The 21,811-nt window shown below is 38.9% G+C and overlaps 1 protein-coding gene across 16 annotated transcripts in view; it reads left to right on the top strand.

Annotated features, from left to right (window-relative positions):
* Window positions 1-21,811, top strand: part of tenm3 (teneurin transmembrane protein 3) — a 588,369-nt gene that overhangs the window by 388,414 nt on the left and 178,144 nt on the right. Inside the window, exon 1 of one of the 16 annotated variants that reach the window (XM_081610750.1) lies at window positions 6,378-7,240. The exons of the other annotated variants lie outside the window; for them this stretch is intronic. The gene's annotated coding sequence lies outside the window, so the exon portion shown is untranslated. Of the gene's footprint in view, window positions 1-6,377; window positions 7,241-21,811 lie in introns of those variants that run through there. 16 annotated transcript variants of the gene reach the window in all.

Genomic DNA, 21,811 nt, shown 5'->3' with positions numbered 1-21,811 from the left:
ATTTGAGCTACTTGAACCTTCCTATTATCTTGAACCAGTCTGCCCATTATGGTCTAACCCCTGACATTAACAGGGCTTTTCTTCCTCTCTGGATATTTTCTCTCTTTTTCACACCATTCTCTGTAAACCTGAAAAATTGTTGTTTGTGAAAACCCCAGTAGATCGGAGGGTTCTGAAATGCTCAGTTGAGCCCATCTGGCACCACCAGACCACCAACCATGCCGCATTCAAATCTCCTTAAAGACCTGTCTTACCATATCTGATGTTTGGCGTAGACGTCTGTAAGTAACTTCACTGCCACATGACTGGCTGATTGTGCCATTTCTTAATAAGCAATTGAACCTAAAAAAGTGGCGATGTAGATTGTGCAAGTTAGTAACTGATATCTGCCAATCATTACATAATGATGATAGCAGTGGCTGCAGCATGAATAGGCAATCTCCCAGCATTAACACCATTCTGTTTTTACTGGTGAAATAATACTGTAAACTGGATTGAAGACCCTTAACCTCTAAGTGTTTAAATTTAGTATTCATGTTTACTGCTTTTATTCCAAAGGGTATGAATTTAAGCTCCTGTCACTGACGCTTCCAGTAACATACAGACCACATGTCAAACCAGATAAAGCATAAGCTTAAAATGGTGACAGGCTTTTCATCTACAGTCGCACACATCACTCATGGCTGCAATACATGTAATCTAAGAAATCTCACAGTAAAGTAAGAATCTGAACACACTAAAGACTACTTCAAAAACATGATGTGCTAAGCTGTCCTGGAGGACCAGATATTAGATTCATACAACTTACTTTATAAATCTTTTATGGACAGACAAAGACCCTTTGAAAAACAGTACCATATTATTTCCAGAAAGTGCAAACATCTTTTAGAGTTGGCTTTTCACTGAGGCTTGGCAAAAGATTCAATTGGAGTTTTACAGCTTTCTTCTGTCTGATTTCCACACAGTGAAAAGCTCAGCTGGAGCTATTGTTGCAATGGTTTTTAAACTTGACTTAAGAGTTATTTGTTTTTTAAAAGTTTTGAAATAACATAACAATAAAAAAACAATAGCTACTTAAGTGTGCATGATCTACCAGTCTCTATACATCCTCTGTTGGTCTCTATTGTCAAATAGTTAAATAATATAAACCTTAATGTTGAGCTACTCTAAGTTTAAATATTTTAGTTTTTTTTTTACACTTGTAGGAAGAAGAGTACAGCAGCATGACAAATTATAAATCTGCATTGGTTCCAATGTGGTGCACGTTCATTGTGGTGGAAAAAAGACCAGACCAAAATTGGTGTTGATTTACTGGAACGTTTTTGTCCCAGTCCTCATACGATTGAGAAATGGGTCAGAATGAAAATTTAAGTCCTGGGTAGAGGTTCCTTAAATGACCTTCCCAAGAGCAGTAACTGTCCATTACGGATAAGGCGAGAAGTTTGACAATTTATCATGAAAGCAGAGTTGATTCTAATATCAAAAGGAGACAGTCTAGATGATTTGTGCTTCAGGAAAATTTCCTTTTTAGAAACTTTCCTGGGAAGATGTGTTGAACATGTCCCCTAAGAAAGAGGTCTCCTCCACAGACTCAAAAAATGTTTCTCAAACTTGCCTTGATCCAGCTACTTTTTGAGAGCAGAGGCTTACTAGTTGCTTAATTCTGCATTGTAAAGTACAATGCAGAATTAAGCCTCTAGAAGTAGCAAAGTCCTATGTAACCTTGAAATAGTGATGGGACAAATTCAGCTTCCCTATTTTGTATTATTCCTTACATAGCACACACTGTAGTGTGAAGATCCCACCTTGAAAGTGTCTTCCAAAAGGCTTATTGAGACCAGAGTAAGTTTGTATAGTCATATAGTTTGACTGGAAACACATTCATCTACATAGTGAATTAATGTACAGTATCACTTAAGTCAGGCTGCCAATGCTAGCTGGATAAATGATTAGTGAATGTTTGCATAAAGTCAGCAATTTAATCAGTCTTAAAGTGGAATCATGAGCAGGAGGACGAAACTAGATCAAGTTTAAGAAATGTTCCAGGATATCTGCAAGGACGATTTGGATGGGGTAGAAATGGTGAGCATGGAGGAATGTGAGGGGGATGAGGTCAATGATCAATATTAGCAAAAGACAAAGACATCATTGACATGATCCTGAGGTAATATTCCAGCAGGGCTGCAAACCTTAAGGAGGCCTGTGTCTGTGTGTTTTACAATATTGGATGTCACTCTGGAGTCCTCTGCTGTAGCTTGATGCATGAGTGATCTGGAATGTGTTCATATTTGAACTTTGAAAACTACACAGACAGTATGTCACAGACTTATTATCTTGATTACTTCTTATGGGGGTAGAATAACCGAAAGCAGTATTGCCTGACATAGGGCAATCTACTTACCTGCCTTGCTTCCTTCCAAAACGTTATTGACAGCAAGTCATTTAGAATCAGGTAATTGTCTTTAAGTGGAATGGACAAATTTGCGGGGACAGCATTGTCTCCATTGCCTGCAGGTAGTCATAGTCTTCTTCAACAGTAGTGATACAGTTTGGCGCATGAGCATACCAAACTGAAGCAACACAGCAGTATGTCGCAAGTTTGGCTTCAGAGAATTACCTGAACACACTGAGATGATTCAAGTCAAGTGAAAGAATTTCTTGGCGATGTAATAAACATAACCTGGATTTTGTTTTTCTTTTCCTCAATGGTGCTGTGAATGTCTGCAGATGGCTGTAGGACGACAGAGAGGAGGAAGAGTTGGTCGATTTTCTCCACAGATTCTCTCTCATGTTTTACTGGATACGACATAGTTACAGTTTTAACAAAAATGTAGAAATTTTTGTAAAAGTGGCCCACTGAAGCTTTAATGACAAAATAATGGTAACTAGAAATTTGAAATTGGCAATCATCTCTTCAGACCAAGTTATGATTTCATAAGAGCTTTGTAAGCTTTTGTTTTGTGAAAGTCAGCAGCCCTCTCCTTGGAGATGTTCAAACCTCAGTTGAGTTATGAGTACACAAACTTTCCATATAGGTGAGGCATCTCCTAGGTTTGATGTTGCATTTAAGGTCTATTTCTTGATGTTTAGACGTGTTCTTGCCTTAAGTATCAGTACGTTATGTTTAGTGCATGGCATGCACAACAGAAGAACAAGGGTAATCACGTAAGGACAAGCAAACCTGCACTGTCTGCAAAGGAAGGATTAGTGAACAAATCAGAATTGGTAAAAACTGATTGGAAGGTGATCCAAGGACCCTGAAACCCAAAGAGTACAACAGAATGCAGTGCAGCTGAGCGCGGACCTAACTGAGGAGCTGACGAAATACGACTCATAACCAAGAAAAGAATACACAGGGACATGCATAACAGGGCACATGAAAAGAATATCTTACACCAAAGCAAATGCAAAAATAACAGAACAGAAGAAAGAAGAAATGGTCTCTAAACAAAAGTCAACCTTCAGATGCACATGCTCATGGTGTGCCCAATTCCCAACGGTGTGAATTAAACTCACACCCTGGACATCAATGATGTGAGTTTGTGCCAAAATAACATGACTTAGTCAATAAGTAAGAGTATTGGATAGTTAAATGATATAAACTGAAACAAAACAAGCTTTTCAATTTTTGTTTTCTGGATCCTCCAGATAAACAAATGAACAGTCGATTAGAGAGGAAGAACCAATGTGCTGCTTTCCTCTGTAAGCTTTGGTGAGTAAAACAATAAAAGAATGGTTTATTCTCATGACTTTGCTATGAAAAGTCTTGACCATCATTAGGACTCCAATGTCCTCATGGAACCATTGTCTTGTGATTAACCCCTTAATTGTCACCATTTTGGGGGTAACAACTAGGGGGTTAAAGGCATCTGTCTGATAGTTGTCAGAGTTAAAGTCTGTCCAGAAGGTGGCAGTCTTTTGAATCGGGAGTTATTAAATTTCTTAGTAGTTAATTCTTAAAGTTAATAATATGCTCATGCTGTTGAGGCAGAAAGCAGTCATAAGTCAGATCTGGTGTGATTTTATGGATGTATATCAGTAAAGGTGTTGAGAGAACACCCATTCATTGCTGTTATGGTCGCTAAATGAGTGATTTATAGGGTTGTGTTATATATAAACGTCTTCTGCTTCAATTTCTCTTTTTTTTTAACACTCACATTTTTATAGATTTTTGTTTTATTTAATCAATTTTATGTGACAATACATAATATAAATGTCCTGCCATTTTTGAGAGGATAAAAATGCCACTGTTGCTGTCCTGGATCTGTTCCGATTATCATGTTAGCTCACTTCTCACTCACCCTGTGATCGCTTTCTTTAAGGTGATAGAAAGGAGGAGCTGATTGATTGTCAAATCCTCTAACTCACTGTTTCTTGGTCTTAGCTGTTGAAGAGTGGATCAGATCTTAACTCTCTCAAAACTGCCAAGGCAGAAAAGAGGATGCAGTTGTGTTTTGTGGATCTGGTGAAAGGTTATGACTCTGTCCTGTATTGTGTTGTTTCTGCCGAGTGATCCTGATCTTCATCATAATGTTCAGTGATGCAATCTCAGGATCTGATCTTTGCTCTTTGGAAATGATGATGTTTTGTTGGCATCCTCAAGTCATGACCGTCTGTATGCACTGAGCCTGATGGCAGCGAGTGGGAAGTGGCCAAGAGGTGAAAAAGATTCCTTCCTCTTAGTTTAAGAGCAGTGGAAGAGTACAAATATTTCAGTGTTTTTCTCACATGTGGTGGTAGGTTGGAGTGGGAGATGGATGGACAGTCTGCATGTTTATCTTTAGTGATTCATGTTTTATGTTGGTTAGTCATAAAAAAAAAGCAGAGCTCTCAATTTTTTTGTCTACATTCCAGCCCTCACTTGTCGTCATGAGATACGGATCATGACAAAAGTCTAGATACAAGCAGCTGGATAGAGCTCCCACCCTCCTGGACTCAACCCTGGAGGTTTCCACCAGGAACTTAGACATTTTTGCTTGAGACAGGAATGCCTCAGTTTCCCTCCAGGACATGTTATCCTTTTGACCCAAGCTGGATAAGAAGAAGACAATGAGTGGATTGATGGATGGAGTTCCCTGTTCCTTGGCATACACCGTGTTGCCAGCATGTACTGTCAGTATAATCCATCTTAATGTATATCAGTGCTTTATTTATGCCGCAGAAATATTTTTTTGTAAAAGGTCCCAAAGTCCATAAACTGTTCAGTTAGAAGAACTTGCATAGAAGGTGTGCGTGTGTGTGTGTGTGTGTGTGTGTGTGTGTGTGTGTGTGTGTGTGTGTGTGTGTGTGTGTGTGTGTGTGTGTGTGTGTGTGTGTGTGTGTGTGTGACCCTTTCTGTGAAATGTGAAAGTAAAAGGTTCATAAGCTAAAATATTTTTAAAGTTTTAAACTAAACACAGTGGATGATGTGGCTTTAAACAGCTTTAAAGAGACCTTTGTAAAAGTAAAATAAAAAAGACCAACAAATTTGATTTTGGTCTTAGTACTACAACATTTTAATTGAGTCGAGCCTTAACATGTGTCTGATAAAACAGACCCTGCACAAATATTAGAAACTAAAAAAGAAAAAAAAATGAAATGGAAAAAAATCCACTTCCTTTCCAAATAAGGTAAAAAAAAGAAAAGAAATGAAATAAATCATATGTGAATAAAAAATAACAAAACATTTAAAAAAATTGAAATACCTTTACAGTTTTTAGGGGCGTAAAAATGTCTTGGGGGTGTACAAATCGATTTTTCACAGTCATAAAGATCATTTGTAGTAAATGAAAAGGAAGAATTCCTTGGCAAATGTAATACCATCAGGTAGAATAAATCTGATTAAACATCTGGTGCAGTCTACTTGGTATATAGAGCAAAACATTTTTATTGTATGATTCATGCCCATGCTTTGGAGTGGGAGTCCTCTTGAATGGCAGTAGTCTGAATGAAAACATAATTCAGTTAAACTATCAATACTTTGATTTGATTTAATTAGATTAAAAGGTTTACTGAATTTTATGTAAAACTGAAATCTGACTTAAATCTAATTGTATGAAACACACGAATATGAGATGTATGTTTTCATAATAAAAATACTCAGATTACATTTAGTCAGGCTTAGCTCTGTATTGAAAAAAAATACAGAGGAACCACACAGGATATGTGGTTATATTCACAAATATAACCTGATAGCTTTGAGTAAAATGGAACTTCAAGATCCCAAATGGAAGTATTTCCTCTTTGCATAAGTGTTTTCGTGTTTTAGAATCTTTTCCGCTCACTCCACTCGTCGTTTCGATCCTGAGTACGTTGAGTTTATACAGCTGCCTCAAACCGCCAGTGCACGCACGCCTTCAGGCACGCAACCACACACCAGAATACGGGGAGCTGTGCGCACATTTTCTGGCTCCGGGAGGAAAGAGAGGGATCGTGTGCAGGGCGAAGGCGGTTGGGAGGTGTAGCTGCTCTGCTTTTTAGAGACGCGGTCATGAAACTGGTGGGGGAGATCAGAGCCGAGGAATGCATCGCGAGGGAGTGCCCTCCTCCACCTCGCAGCTTCACCTTCAGTCTCCGAAAGCACAGCGCAGAAATCCCCGCCCTCACTCCGTTCAACTAGCCAATCATATCCTCCTGCTTCTGCCGTGGCCCCGCCCTCTCCCTCGCTCTGCCAGCAGAGAGCTTTGGAACCGGAGAGGTAAAGAGAGAGGGCGCGAGGGATCAGGCAAGACAAGGTGCACGCACACGCGGCAGAGGTGCCAAAAAGCACGCGAGGACGCGGGACTCACAAACGCTCAGGCGCGTGCGCGTGAGGAGCGGGGAACCGTTTTCTTCAGCTGACATAGAAGAAGAAGAAAAAGAACAACAAAAAAAATAGCGTGGTGTTTGAGGAGGAGAAAGCAGCAGCGTGGTGTAGTTTTTCCTGCACCGGTTTTCCTTTTTCATCCCTTACATGGATCGGAGAGAATGAGAAAGAAGTGAGAGAAGAGACGGAGGAGAGTCAACATCAGAAGTGAGAGCGACCGTAAAGAAAATTTCAAGAAAAGGGAAAGAAAGAAGAAAAGAAAAGCGCAAGGCTTGTGCGTTTTTGTCTCTTCCAAAAAGAAGGGAGGGAAGAAAAGCCAACCAGAGAAGACAGACGGAGGTGTTTTCCTGCTTTTTCTTCAGCCACTCGGGTCCTGCGTGTGCCCCCGCGAGCCTGAAAGGATCCTATGTTTCTGGAAGCTTTAACCCTTTAAACTGGAGTACTTACACAGACAAGGTACACACAGCCCAATTCAATTTTCTTCCTTCCCTTTTCTTCCAGCTGCACGGTGGCGGTGTGTGTGTGTGTGTGTGTGTGTGTGTGTGTGTGTGTGTGTGTGTGTGTGTGTGTGTGTGATGCCAATCTGTGTGCCTGCATGCCTTGGGAAATTGCTTGGTCTCTAGTCAATTGACTGTCATTGTGTGGATTCACTGACTGAATGTAAACTCATTGACGAAACAACACGGCGAGTGAGTGTGTGAGTGTGTTGAAATAATGGCAGAAAGAAAGTCGGAAAACAAAGAAGCAATGAAAAGGAGAAAAGCTTTTTTTTTCCCAGAATCTGTGTTTTTTAAATTCTTTCTCTGATTTCTGTTTTCACCAGGTTTTCCTCTCCTGTCTTAAAGACTGTAGGATGCTGGGATGTTTTTCAGTGCTGGTTATTTTTCCCTCGTTGTATTTTCCTGCCAATCCAAACTGAAAGTTAATCCTCCATAACGGCCCGTTTTTCAATCCAGGTTTCAACATGTTGTTGACGGCATAGTTTCCAGGTTTCCTTCGAGCAGCTCCAGATCAGGGCTGAGGGGGGATTGTCCTGGTAAAATAACTGGCCACTGTGGATTGCAGCAGGCCTGATGAATTACACTAGTGTGACGCTCTTTGCTGAAGATAGGCAGCAGCACTGAATTCACACCAACAGAGAGTTTCACGTCAGCCTTTAAAGGTCAGATCTGTCCTCAGGACAGGGTTGCCTCTAGATGATAACACTGAACAAGAAGCAGACACTTTTAATTCAATTATACCTTCAAAAGAACACTTGGTCTCATTTCACGTCGCCTTCGCTTTGACTTTGAATTCTCCACATCACTGTGTCCACTTTTTTTTTTTTTTTTTTAGCCGAGAAGACATTTCTCCGAAAAAGACTTTTTTTTTTTTTTTCATCCTCCTGAAATGGAAACCTACTTTTTTGAGGTTGCAATCTTCCGCATTGCTTTTCTGCCACACACACACACACACACACACACACACACACACACACACACACACACACACACACACACACACACACACACACACACCTCAGCCTTTGCGTGGGCATTAGAGTAGAAGGCAGGAAAGCCAGTTGGAGTTTCCATAATGTTAGTAAATCAAGGCTTTTTGTTTCATCTCCGACAGAAGGCATCCCAACATGCTGGCCGCAGGCGCTGCTCGTCAAACAACTGCAGTAGCCTAAAGTATAAAGTTAAAACTTTATCATGCTTTCTGGATGATAGAGTGCAGAGAAAAAGTATTTTAGCTGAAAAGTCTTATAATGAGCAAACTTGGCATAAAACACAAGACTTCCTTCAGAAGTTCAAATTTCTCTAATCTTTGGGTTTGTGTGGCTATTATCTGGAGTGAAAATGAACAAGGAAGGCATACCTAAGTCTCATAGATCACATTAAGATTAAAGTTAAAGTAAATTGTGTTTCCGTAATGTAATTTATGGAAGTATTTTTGGCTTCTGTATGACAGAAATGAATTGAAAAGTTTTGATCTGTCACCCAGTGTGTGCCAGAGTAATAGTAAAAGGTGCATTAAGCCGACCTGATTTGCCATCGGAACAATTTAACGCTTCGGCTTTTAGTCCTTGTGTTTTCTGAAAGGCTTGATGATGATGATGGTGTGTGTGTGTTTCGTAGGGGTGAGGTGACGGTTAGGTTGGCGGGACTCTGTGCTGCTACTCACACACAGAAAGAGAAGATGGGCTTTTGCTTTTTGCCTAATCACTTCCAGACAGAGATTTGCATTCCACCACCACTCTCTCTAGTTTGGTGGAAGTGTGTGTGTGTGCGTGGCTGTGTGTGTGTGTGTGTTGAGGACATCACTTTCTTTCTTTTTCTTTTCTCCTTCTTCCCATATATAACACACACATTAAGTTTTGTACAACAAATTAAAAAATTACAAGCTTCATTGAGACACGAGGGTGTGAGTGTGTGTTTGGTGTGTGTGTGTGACATAGCAAAGGAGGAAGTGGGTGATGGATTAAAGGAATTAAACTGTCACTGTGAGAGGAAACATGCTGAAAAACTGTGGATGGACAGACCGTAAAGAACGGAGGGCACAGACAGTGGTGGAGGCAGGAACATGTGCGACTGGTTAAGATTCCTGCAGGGTTTTTAGGGATGATAAGACGAAAGGGAGCAGTAAAATTTTACATCCTTTACATAAAAATGCATATACATAAAAATATGTATAATAGTTCAAGTAAAGTATTTGCTTTCTGGTCCCTTAAATATGTTCTGTGTCAATGTATTTTCTGTTTTGCAATAATTTCACGTCTCCAGCTTTTATGACTTAGAGGCTTTGAGAGGGACTGCTCACTAAAACATCTGAATATTACTGCACACAGTTATAACCGCTTTCTACTGACGATTCATTATGATGAGGTGAGGTTTAAAAAGATTTATCTCCTTACTGTGTTATTACTGCATGTTCTTGGCTCACAATAGCACAAAAATATTTAATAAAGTAATAAAGTAAAATGTTTGCTTTTTTCTATTCAGTTGTATTATCACAAAGCATAAGTTGTTTTTTTTCTATGTTTCAAATTGAATTCTTTGAACATTTTGAAGCATTTTTTTATTTCTTTTTTTAGCTTTTCTGGAATGTTTTAGTGGATTAGGAGTTGTGTGAGTTTCAGACCAACCCCTGTGCAGCACAATGCAGTCAGTCAGGCAGCACAGACAGCTGCTACATTCCACTAGTGGTTAAAACTAATGAGAAAAAGAACACTCTGAAATGGCACCACTAATGTTCAGCAGCACACTTCTACCTGTGTTATATTGGAGCTTCTTTTTTCAGGGTTTTTCTTTTTTCTTTTCTTTTTTTTTTTGCAATGATCAGTTTGTTTATACCAAACAAGAGTCCAGAAGTGAGCTCATAATTGTCATCTACATACATTTACCCAGAAATCTAAAAAGGTTATAATGTGTAGTTATTAAGGGAGTTAAATATCTGTGTGGCATAAAATTGCTTTAACAAAGAAATACAACCATAACTATATTTTATTTAATTGAGGGAAATCTTGGAAACAGATAAAATAGTTTTTAGGTACTTTATTCAGAAGTTTGCTGTAAAAATGCTAGAAAGTATTATGTGCAGGATCATTGTGTTTACTTTTTTTTTTTTTTTTTTTTTTACATTTTTGAGAACCTGACTCCATTTCAACCCACAACTGAGGCTGAATTATTGATTTCCAAGGCAACAGCTTTGATATGAAGATGAGGAGTTGGGTGAAAGCTAATATTTCCATGTTTTTGTAGTCTGTAGTTTTTTGTTTATTACACCAGTTTATTCCCTGTTCATATTAGAAGTAATCTTAGTTACTTCTAGTTGTTGTAGATAAGACTGACTTGTTTACTTCAAGTTCAGTTTTATTCGTCACACAAGATGCATTTAAAGTCTTTCTAACGTCTCTTTAACGAAAAGTATTAAATTGATTAAATGTAAAAACAGTGGAATTCCTCCTAAATGAGTTTAATTCAGTGCAGCAGTTTTACTTTGTTTTAAACTCTCTCAGCCTAAATAATTCTGATTTACTCGAATGCAGCAGCTCAATAAAATGCAGTCCTGTTATAATCCTGTCCTTTCTAATTGAAATAAATGAAACCTAATTGTTAATTACGCTGACTTTCTTTTTCCAAATGCTTTTCCATAGTGCTTTCTCTGACTAAATTGTCATAGTCCAAACAATTTTCTCAAAATGCTATATTGGCTAATATATTGTCATTTTTATTTAATTTCCATTTAGTAAATTCTTTTTTAAACACTTGTCTTGGCAGTTTGGGTTTAGAATGCTGAAAGAACAAAATTACATTTTGGATGAATGTTTTTCAGTTCCGTGTGTATTCACGGAGAGATAAAGGTTTGAAACACACTGTGTGCGTGTGTGTGCGTGTGTGTGTGTGTGTGTGTGTGTGTGTGTGTGTGTATCCTAGCGTTTCAGATTATTCTTCTTTTTTTTCTTCCATCCTGAGGCTTTATCAGATTATTATAGATGTATTTGCAGATTAAAGGGACAGTGTGTGTGTGAAAAACTGACCACTGAGGCAGACAATGTGACTAGCCAACCATTATATGACCTGCTGGATCCCAGCACCGCTACACACACACGGATATATGTACATGTTCACATGAGCAGCCATGCATGCGCGGGGGAACACACACATTGTGGTGAACAGCTTTGTGTTTCTGGTCAAGGCCGGAGAAACGGGCTACCTGTCTTATATGCTGACTGATTATATATATGTGTGTGTGTGTGTGTGTGTGAAGGTACTTTACATCATGAGAGTCGGTCTGCTTTTAAGTAACTTGACTCTTCTCGATTTCTCATTCCTGCACTTTTCCTGCACTCTTTCATTCTGACACACACACAAGCACACACACAATGCTTAACCATGCATGCGCCCCACCACCTCCCCCAAACACACACAACTAATTCTATGTCTCTCTGTAGCTCTCTCTCCACAAATAGAGCATGATCTCCTAGCAACGAGGCCTTTGAGAGGGATGTGTGAGATAGATTGAGTGTCTGCAATATAGGAATCTGTATGTGTGTGTGTGTGTGTGTGTGTGTGTGTTTAGGTTTCAAAGCCAGAACGATGATGAAAGTCATCAGAGCAAGGACACCGCTTTGAAGCGGAAGTTAAGGAATGAATGCAAGAAGGCGGCTCGTCCTTGGAAGGAAAACTTTGTGGGTTTCCTTTCTGTCGGATTGCGTTACCGTTGGTGGGACAGAAACTTTTTGAGTAGTTGTATATTGAACGTCGATCTGCTGTATAACATTATTGTTGAGCAGCACAGACGCCTGGTAACAGGCCTGAGCGGTGGAGGAGCAGGAGACCTGAACGACATCCCAGGAGAGCGATGCCGGGCCGAGCTGGAGAAGCCTTGATGCGGGTTCTGCTGGCTGTTGTATAATCTTGTTTACTAAAGCTGAGCTGGACCACGAATCAAACGGTTCTGGTGCACTGCTGGCAGCGCTCTGGGTTTTAATCTTACAACAACAGAAAAGGCACCAGAATCTGAATGTTTTCTATCAATTGCTGCATCTTCTTCATGTTTTGTAATCACACCGAGCCAAGGTTTTATTTTTTAGATCAGCTCTCATGGGCTGTTTAAACAAGGTTTTGACCATATTTGCTGCTATAACATGGTATACATGTCAGTTTTCCACAAAATAATTTTATTTTTTTACTAAATACAAATTGACCTTTTTTAAAATCTTTGAAGCCATAAAAGTAATCTAAGAAGCACTCTGTTTAATACAGCACATTTATGCGTTTTGTTAGTAACTAATTACTGATGGCAATAATAATAAATGGTAACATGAGAAGAACTATTTTGCAGGACGTCAGTGGCAACCAGACGAAGACAGTCATAGTGGTTTACTGGAAGAATAAAGAAACTGACATAAATATGACAAACGATAAGAAACAAAATAGGTATAACATAAAAGATGCTTTTCAAAAATTAATTTCAGACATACAGATATCCAAGTTCTGACAAAAATGAACAAGCAAAGTAATATTTGACCGTTTTGGTAATTTCCGGTTTTAAATAAATATAAATTAAATTCAGGAGAACACACATCTGTGATGAGCTGGGAGTCTGCATGCTCCCATCCTTCACCAGCAACCCTGAAATATTTTTTAAGCATTTCATAAAAGATTTATTTTAATTGCTGTTCAGAGATTTGTGAAGAAAGCACAGATGTATTCAATAAACAAATGCCAGAGCAGAAAACGGAACAATCTTGTCTCAAAATTAAAGAAAAGGGAAAAGTAATACATCTAATTAAAAAAAAAAAAAAACAGACCATAAACATCATGGTGCCATAAATAAAGCAAGTTTTTGTAATGTAAACATCTTTATATTATTAACCATCTCAGATTTGGTTTTGATACTTCAGTAGATTGGAAACATAGGATTCATTTATTGGTTAATATTTGAGACATTTAAACATTCCCATCATGTTTGAACAAAGCATTTCCCTGCAGGAGACGTGTTGAAAAAGTTTGAACAAGTCCAAAAGATTTTCTACTTCCCAAAGATATCTCAAAATAAACTTATTGTTTTAGCCTCTGCAAATTAAAAGGCATTATAGAACTTGATAACTTGCAAACTAAATCATTTATCACTGACAACTTTAATGACTTTAATATTCAAACACTGGATGGTACTTGAGCAGAACCTGTTCACATTTGACTTTTCATAGCTCCACCGCTCACTCACCGCTGCTGATGTCTTTCAACGGAAACCCAAAACCCTTTCAGTCCTGCTGATTCAAAAGAGGAATGCTGGCCTTCAAGCTCCTACATATCAACATTACCAGGCATTCTTGTATTGCTTCGGTGTGGAGAGCCTGTAGGTGACGGATACGTCTGCTCACTTTCTGCTGCAACAAGAAGCAAAAAGACGAGCGAGAGCCTTTTTGTAACTGCATACAGTGAGTAGTAATACAGCAACTAATTGTTCTTGTACATTCTTAATAAGTATGTATTAAAAACAGAATGGAATAGAATATACTTTATTGATCCCAAAGGGGAAATCTTAGGTAATAAATACAAAGTTTGTAAATATATATATATACCTAAGAGTGATAAGTTCAAAATGACTATAAACAATTGACAAGCAATCACATGCAATATATTAATCAATAATCTATAAATGAGCGCCGAAAAAGCACATACTTCTAAAGCATGAAGGCAACAAGCAGAAATGACTTTCTGTGGCTCTCTGTGGTGCACTTTGGCAAAATGAAATAAATAAATATAAATGCAAAGTACTCCAAATTTAATTGATGTTGCTTCATGCTCAGTAAAACTACATAGATTATGTAGCAGTAAACATTTGCTTTGAAGAACTTTGTACTGAGTGGACAAACGGGGGAGGTTGAAGGAAGCAAACATTTCCTTTGCTCTCCATGTTCAGAACACGTCTTCCCATGTCTGTTCTTTGTAGAGTAAATTAGAAAAATTTACCTTTTTTGATGTTTGCTTGCTCTTATTTATTCCACCATAAAGTTGCAACACTGTTTCCCTCCGCTTTCGGACCGCACGATATGAGAGCAGGGAGGTTTCCAAACAGATTCGGAGGAGTTTACACTAAGCTAAGAGAGGGAGAAAAGAGGAAGCTCGTGAGTGATGAGGTGCTTGCTGACAAAGTGTTTCTTATCAGAGACCGAGTCCAGATGGTTTGCAAACACACCTCCTCTTCTCGCTCTCTGCTGCTCCTCCTGTCTCTCTCATCCTCCTTATTTCACTTCTCTCCTTATTTCCTCCGTTTCTTCAGCTGCTTAATCCCCTCTTTCTTTTAACCGGACCCGGTGCTATCTTGCATGGAGCATACCGCTATGAATCGGGCTCTTTAATAAAATGTCCCACCTTAGATAAAAGCAGAGTGTCTGTGTGATGGTAAAGTCCTTATCTAGAGAGCTGCACTCACTGGATTATGGTGGTCTGCAACTGCATTATGTCAGACATCACTCCTGCAGATGTCACAAGGTAGCGCAAGACAAAGTGCAGCTGAAGGGGGACAAGATGAGCAGATAAGTGTCACAATCAGCCAGCTCTACAAGACTGCATGTGATGAAACTCTTTCTGAAGACAGGAAGTGACCAGAGGCAAGGCAGAATGATGGTCATCGCACATATAAATGCAGATTAAATTGAAAAACTTTAATGTTTCATATCGACAAATATATTTAAATATCATACCAAGAGTAAATACAATAGTCCGTTTTTAATTATTAAATTTATTCAAGGAAAAACGCCATCCAAACCAAACTTTTTTTCTTTTATTTTTTTACATGAAACTGTAATTGTTAAATAATAAATTAACTGACTAACCACATTTTATAACAACCACACCCAGGCCAGATCACTGCCAGTTCTGTGCAATCAAAATGTCAGTAAAGCAGGTTAATTAATCTAAAGAATCAACACATCAGTTACAAGCAGCTCTCAGTTCTGAAAGTTCTAAATTCAATTCAGAAATACTTCCCCTAAAAGAATTTAAACATTGTTTTAACTTATATTATCCAAGTTGTAGAAATATCTCCTGTAGCCGTCTGTATTACAGCTATCCTGAGTAAGCCTCTGACTGAAGACACTGTGTTGTTGTCTCATAAAGAGGATGCTACAGGTCATCCATAATGTAAAAAGGTAATTGTGAGGTCTGTGATGCTTCTGAACCACAGTGAAAACCAGCACGGATGACTCAAATTTGAAATGGCCGACCTACTGTACTCACTCCTGGATCGCATCAAGACACCACTGAATATTTGCCTCAGTTTTAGTGTTCTTGATTCACCAATAAAAAAGACACTCGGCAATAAAAATGGCCTTCATGAGGAGAGATCTGAGGCCAAAACCTGTGCCGACTAAAAACAACACAGAGTCCCGACTCACATCTGGCAAAGGTCATTAATTCTGCTTCCTCCTAAAAGAGAAACGCTAAAGGATTTTTGTGCCTTAAAGTTAAGCTGCCTTTATACATCAGGACAGTGATACAAAACACAACAACTCCACCTCTGAATGGCTAATAAGAAAGAAAGGATTGGTGTGGTAAACCAGATGTGAATCCAATCAGATGCTGTGATGTCGCATTAAACAAAAGCCTCAGCAGTTTTGATGGTAGCTGCTGTAACATGGTGCAACCAGCTATTAGATTTAACTCAGTTTATTTCAGTTTGAGTGAGGCTGGTTTTGAAAGCCGTTTCCCCTTAATAAACGGTGCATTAATTCAATAACTGGGTTCTACGTGCACTCAGATTATCTCATTTATAGATATGTTTGGTCAGAGACATTGAAGTGTGACAAAAAGTCAAAAACAAAAGAAATCTGTTGAGGGTCAAATACTTTTTATGGCACCGTGTGTGTGTGTGTGTGTGTGTGTGTGTGTGTGTGTGTGTGTGTGCGTGTGTGTGTGTGTCGTTACACACAGCCAGAGGACATGTTCAGTACAGCCTGGCTCCTCTGTGGTTTTATCTGGCTTCTCTGGGAAATAAAGACTGACGTAATGGGAAAAGGAACCATGAGCACCAGGTTGTGGTGTGTGTGTGTGTGTGTGTGTGTGTGTGTGTGTGTGTGTGTGTGTGTGTGTGTGTGTGTGTGTGTGTGTGTGTGTGACACCATCACACACACTCCTACTTGATGGTGTGTGTGATGGTGTCGGCTCATATCAGTACTTTTTTAAAACATGAACGTTTATATTATTGGCAAATAGTTTTCATTGTTTTTACTTCAGCAAACCTTTATTTCATCTACACACACATTTATGAAAGCTTTGCAAAAAATGCCAGTTCTTTGTTGCACCATATGTAGTGGCCATAATGCATGATGTTTAATATTCAGTAGCCAATTAGTTTAAACCATGTGAGTCATTTCCAGTTTACGTAGTCCACATTTCATATTGTCCATAAACCCATATTTCCTTACATCCCATATTCCTCAGATTATTTTCACATCTAATTCTTTCTTGTCTTAAATTATGCATGTTTCAACACAGTGGTGCTCAGAAAACATTTTTTAGTTGCATACTGTTTGTTGTTTTTTGCATTTACAATGCATTCGTGTATTTCTTTGTTTTCCTGTCAGCAATGTTTGCAGTATAGTCCAGGACTGAAGATCAATAGTTCTTTGTTTTGCATAAGAAGTTAGAGCTATAGACTAAAATCCATGTTTCTATGTGTTGCTTATTCAAACTGTTACACAGAAAATCTAACACTTCTTTTTTGCAACTAAACAGAAACTTCTTTTTATTTTTTTATGGGTTTGTAGATGTTAATGATTTAAAGTAAACCAAAGCGAGGGTAACTGGAGAAGATAAAATTAAGAAAATATGTTTTAAAAAGTTATCTTTACGAAAAGAAGTTACGTTTTAGTCTAAAAACAATGAATCATGATGTACAGTCAGTTTTTTCTGAGTTTGTCATTAAATAATGACTTAAACATACGTAAGAAATTCACTCAGATCAAATTACTCTCAACTACAAAACAGAGTTTATTTTTTAATAAACGTTAATATTTTTTTTGAATATATAAAACACTTTTTATCTGACTTGCTGCAAACTTTACTAGCATGCCTTGAGGAAAGTGTAGATTCACAGGAGAGAGAGTAAGGCGAGACGAGGCGAGTTTTGCCCAGGGAGCTGTGAGCGACTGGATGCTCAGGTGAATCCTCTGACTGAGATCATAACAGCCAGCGTTTTCACAGCCGCAGTGCATGTGTGGATGCAGCCCGAGTGGAGAGGGATCAGACAGAATGATAACCCCGGACATTAATCTGCTGAGGAAAATCATAGACATTCAGCTGTGTTGGAAAAGCTGGGAGAACAAACAGAGATGCCCTCTATACGCTGAGGAGACCCCCCTCCTTCTGCCCCACCACCCCTGCTCCCTCCACTCAGCTCTTTTGTGAGGTTGTGTCGGGTAAGCGAAGGTTACAACCCCCAACAGGCTGTGGGGTCATCTTACAGGAAGGGTGTGTGTGACCTGTCTGCGTGTGTGTGTGTGTGTGTGTCAGAGACAGACCTGCCCAGACATGTATGCTTTTTTTTTTTTATGCACTGCTATGCATCTTTGGTCAGATAACGGATTTGCTGTGATTCTTGTTGGACTCACAAACATGTTTTTGCATGTCAAACACACACACACACACACACACACACACACATTCAGTCACAGATCGAAACATGTGGTAGCTGCTGCTTAATGCTTTCAGTTTAAACAGTTTTTTCCTTTTCTGGCTGTGTTGGTCTCCGTCTTTGTTGCCGAATCAGCACGCTCTCTACCATATGATGACGAATACATGTATATTTTTTCTTATGTTTGAATAGTTATGAATCTCTTGACATTCTCTCTTCCTCAGCTTTTTATATTTGCATTTTCAGTCTTATCTTTTTTCATTCACCTGTTTTGGTTTCATGCCTTGTTGTCGGGCTAGGAGGAGCTGCGGGAGCTCCAGACCAGTCTTGGAAGATATCGTTCCTCCTCAGTTTGTTTATTTAATTGATTTTACGTAGCAGCAGCCACTCGAGACCTTTAATACAAGTGAATGCATCCGTATATTCCACTTTTCTGCGTCTGAAGTAGTGACACACATGTTTCCCATTCTCGATGTTCCCCTGCAGTCAGTAAAATTTATGACTGTGGCGCTGTCGGACCAAATCACCAAAAGGGAAAAGAGCCTTCTTTTCATCTTGTCTCTGTTTCCATGTAACCTAATCACACAGAATAAAAGTTAGGTCAGGGCACACTTCACCCTTATCTTCTATTACACATATGTTTTGTGCGTTCATGTCTGAGGGTGGGGGGTTTCCCAGTGTTCCTTGGGAGCGTCTCTGCTACCAAGGAAGGTTTTCAGGGACACACATGAAATAGAGCCCACAAATCCACTCTCGAATGTCTGCATTCTCAATATTTTCTCTGTTCCGAAGATTTTGGCTGTCATAAAAAACATTTTAATATGTGGTTTGATTGTAATTGTGGGTTAGAGTTATTGGATATCTACATGCATGAGTTTTGAAATCACGAGTTAAACTGAGTTTATAGTTGACGCATTGAACTCGGCGAGAGAATATGCGCATTGATTGCGCCAGTCCTGCCCCTGTGGTATTGTAGTTCTGTCTGGAAGGTTAGAGTTAGAGCAGGCTCTTTGTACATTTGTACAGGACAGTCAGTCATGCAGACACACCAGACAGTCATGTTTTTGGACTGTGGGAGGAAGCCGGAGTACCAGGAGGGGAACCCACACGTGCACAGGGAGAACATGCTAACATCATGCGGGTCTGGGGAAGGTCCGGGATTTGAACCCAGGACCTTCTTACTCTAAGGCAGCAGTACTACCAACTGCACCACTGTGCAGCACCTTGACATCTCACATTCGCTCAGTACATGCTCTGTGTTTGTGGTGCAACTTGACAAAAGTCTGTGCCCACAGAGAGGTCACTGGTAGTTTTGTTCCTGTTCAGGTCAGACAATCAGACATTATATCGATGAGTTGATAGCATTTTAAGTAGTTATTGAAAATAAATTGCCACTCATAAAATATGGACTAATATAAAAAAAACTATGATTTGAAAATATAATTCAGATTTTATTGCTTTTAACAATTCATCAAAAACTGTAACAATGTATCTGCATTAAATAAATTATTTTCACAATAATCATAGAAACATTTTTATTGTAGGGTGATGACACTATGTGAGTGTTTGCATGTGCTTACACATAAAGAAACAATGACTTTAGCATTTATGCATTTAGATCAGCAACAGTCACATTTTGTGACACTTTGCATGCAGATTGTTTAGATGAAAATGTACTTCCTCGTTTATTAATACCTTCCTGTGTAACATGTGGCTGCTGCGCCCACTCTTTGCATTTAATGCCAGCGGTGAGGCGAAAGTCAACCAATTAAGCCGACATCCATATGTAGCATAACACTCACTGCCCACTCAGCTTCGTGAGTGCAAACACACACATGCTGGCACATTTGGGCAGCCACTTTTCTCAGCTAGTTTTCCACTCTTTTTAATTATTCCCTCAGACAGGTTGATTTCATTTATGCATTTCATTTGAATAAGCAGCACGCGGATGTGACTGTTGTCTCAGATGATAATTACGTTTTCTCTGCCGGACTGAAGCAGAAGGACTTTACTATGACAGTTGCCTTTTGAAAAATTGTTCTACACACACACGCACACGCACACACACACACACACCTGGTCATGGCACATATCAGCCTGCAATGTCCACCTTCTGAATTTGATCAGTCTTTCTGCTTTATGTGCATGAATGTATGTAAATAGAAACAAAGCCCAGGTTTTCTTGTAAGATAAATTCAGAGCTAAACTTGTTGCATTGAGCTAAAATGGCTTCCTTCCTAACAGTATTGTTTCATGTTTGTTAAAAAGTGGGCAGTCAGCGCTTCACTGACTTTGATCTAAAGATCTGTGTATTGTTGGGTATTCGATGTGCCTAAAGACTGGTCTGATTTACAGGATCATTATTTATAGTCTAAACATTTTCGATTACTCCTAGTTTGGTTTAGTCCTGATGCTCTGTGTTTTTGTTGCCACTAAGTGAATCAACTTCTGGTTGTTGCAATCAGTTGCTTGCTTTGACATAATCTGCGTGCTTGTAAAGCTGGTGATGCACAGATTCCTCAGCTGGTGCGTAGGTTCATGTAGAACTGACTGACTGAGTGATTCATCTTTCAAAAATCTGATTTGTTGATTTCTTTTTCTGGTTCATCATAATCTATGTGGACCAACAGAGTAATCTGACTATACTGGTAAAAACCCTTCAAATACTAACAATAAACTTTATCTGTGTTAGGGAAAAAAAATCTCAGCAATTCAACAACCAATCTAAGAGACTCTTAAAATTAAACTGTATTGCTGCTTTTTAAGCTTTTTTAAAAATGAGGTTTTTTAATTAAAACCTCTGTTGATAACATTTAATCATTTAGTTAGAAAAACGTTATTTAGAGTAATGGAGCCAAATCAATCTGTACAAATCAAAGCAGGTCTGACTGTATATAAGGAGAAGACATGCTGCGGTTTATGTTGTGCAGTTATCAATTTATCAGATAATGTGAATACACATGGAACAGCAGGCTGTGAGATGTTTTTGTCCCTTGATAAAGACGTGCAGAAAACATCACAAAGAACCGAAAATAACATTGTCAGCAAAATTTGAGGCGTGTTTATTAAATTACTTCACACCTGACGCTGGAAGAATACACATCCCTTTAAAATGGCTGTTTAGCTCCAGCAGAGCTTTTGTTTAAACGGAATGGGGAATAAAATGCATATGCTGCAAAAACATTTCTTTCAAAAATCTTTGTATTGACTCCCTGTCATCCACCCCAACCAAATAAGACTCTTTAAGTAGCCTTGGACTCAGTTGTTATAAATCCCAGCTTGTGTTATGGCAGGCTGCAGCTCCATGGGGTAATTAGCATCAAGGCAGCCAGCCAGGCTCTGGGTAAGGAATGGTAGTTTATGACTGAAAGCACAGAAACAAACATTTAAGACCAAAACTGAGCCAACAACAACCCGTTTACAGTGTTTGTATACTGCGCACTCTGTTTGCATTTTTTCATAAACTAGAAGCAAGTATTCTCATTTGTAGACGACAAAGGTTTCATTAACTTCCTTCAGTTTCTTAAACACATGTTACACAATATGTTGTTGTAGTCGGGTTAGGTTATTCCTGTAGCCTCTGATTGTGGTTGCAGGGTGCATGAAAAAAACCCAGCCAAATACAAAAAAAAAAACAACCAGAAGAATCTCTTGTTTTTTGTTTTAACAGAGATTGATTTTCATGGCTGCTTCAAATTGAGGTGCTGCTTTCTTCTTGTTTCTCATCTGTTGGTAAAATATGTAAACTGAGCAATGCAGTGCTGGAATAATCCCATTTCACTTTGTGTGCATGTTCAACACAAACTCCTTTAACCCACAAGCTCATTAGAGATTCCACAGCTGCACAGTATATCACAAATGTATCACTGTATCAGTACAAAAGCAAACACTGGGCTTATC

The sequence above is a fragment of the Poecilia reticulata genome, chromosome 1, assembly GCF_904066995.2.
Source record: "Poecilia reticulata chromosome 1, P_reticulata-male-v2, whole genome shotgun sequence".
Taxonomy (NCBI): domain Eukaryota; kingdom Metazoa; phylum Chordata; class Actinopteri; order Cyprinodontiformes; family Poeciliidae; genus Poecilia; species Poecilia reticulata.
The sequence above is the reverse complement of the archived record's forward strand: the minus strand, read 5'-3'. Positions and strand labels throughout refer to the sequence as shown.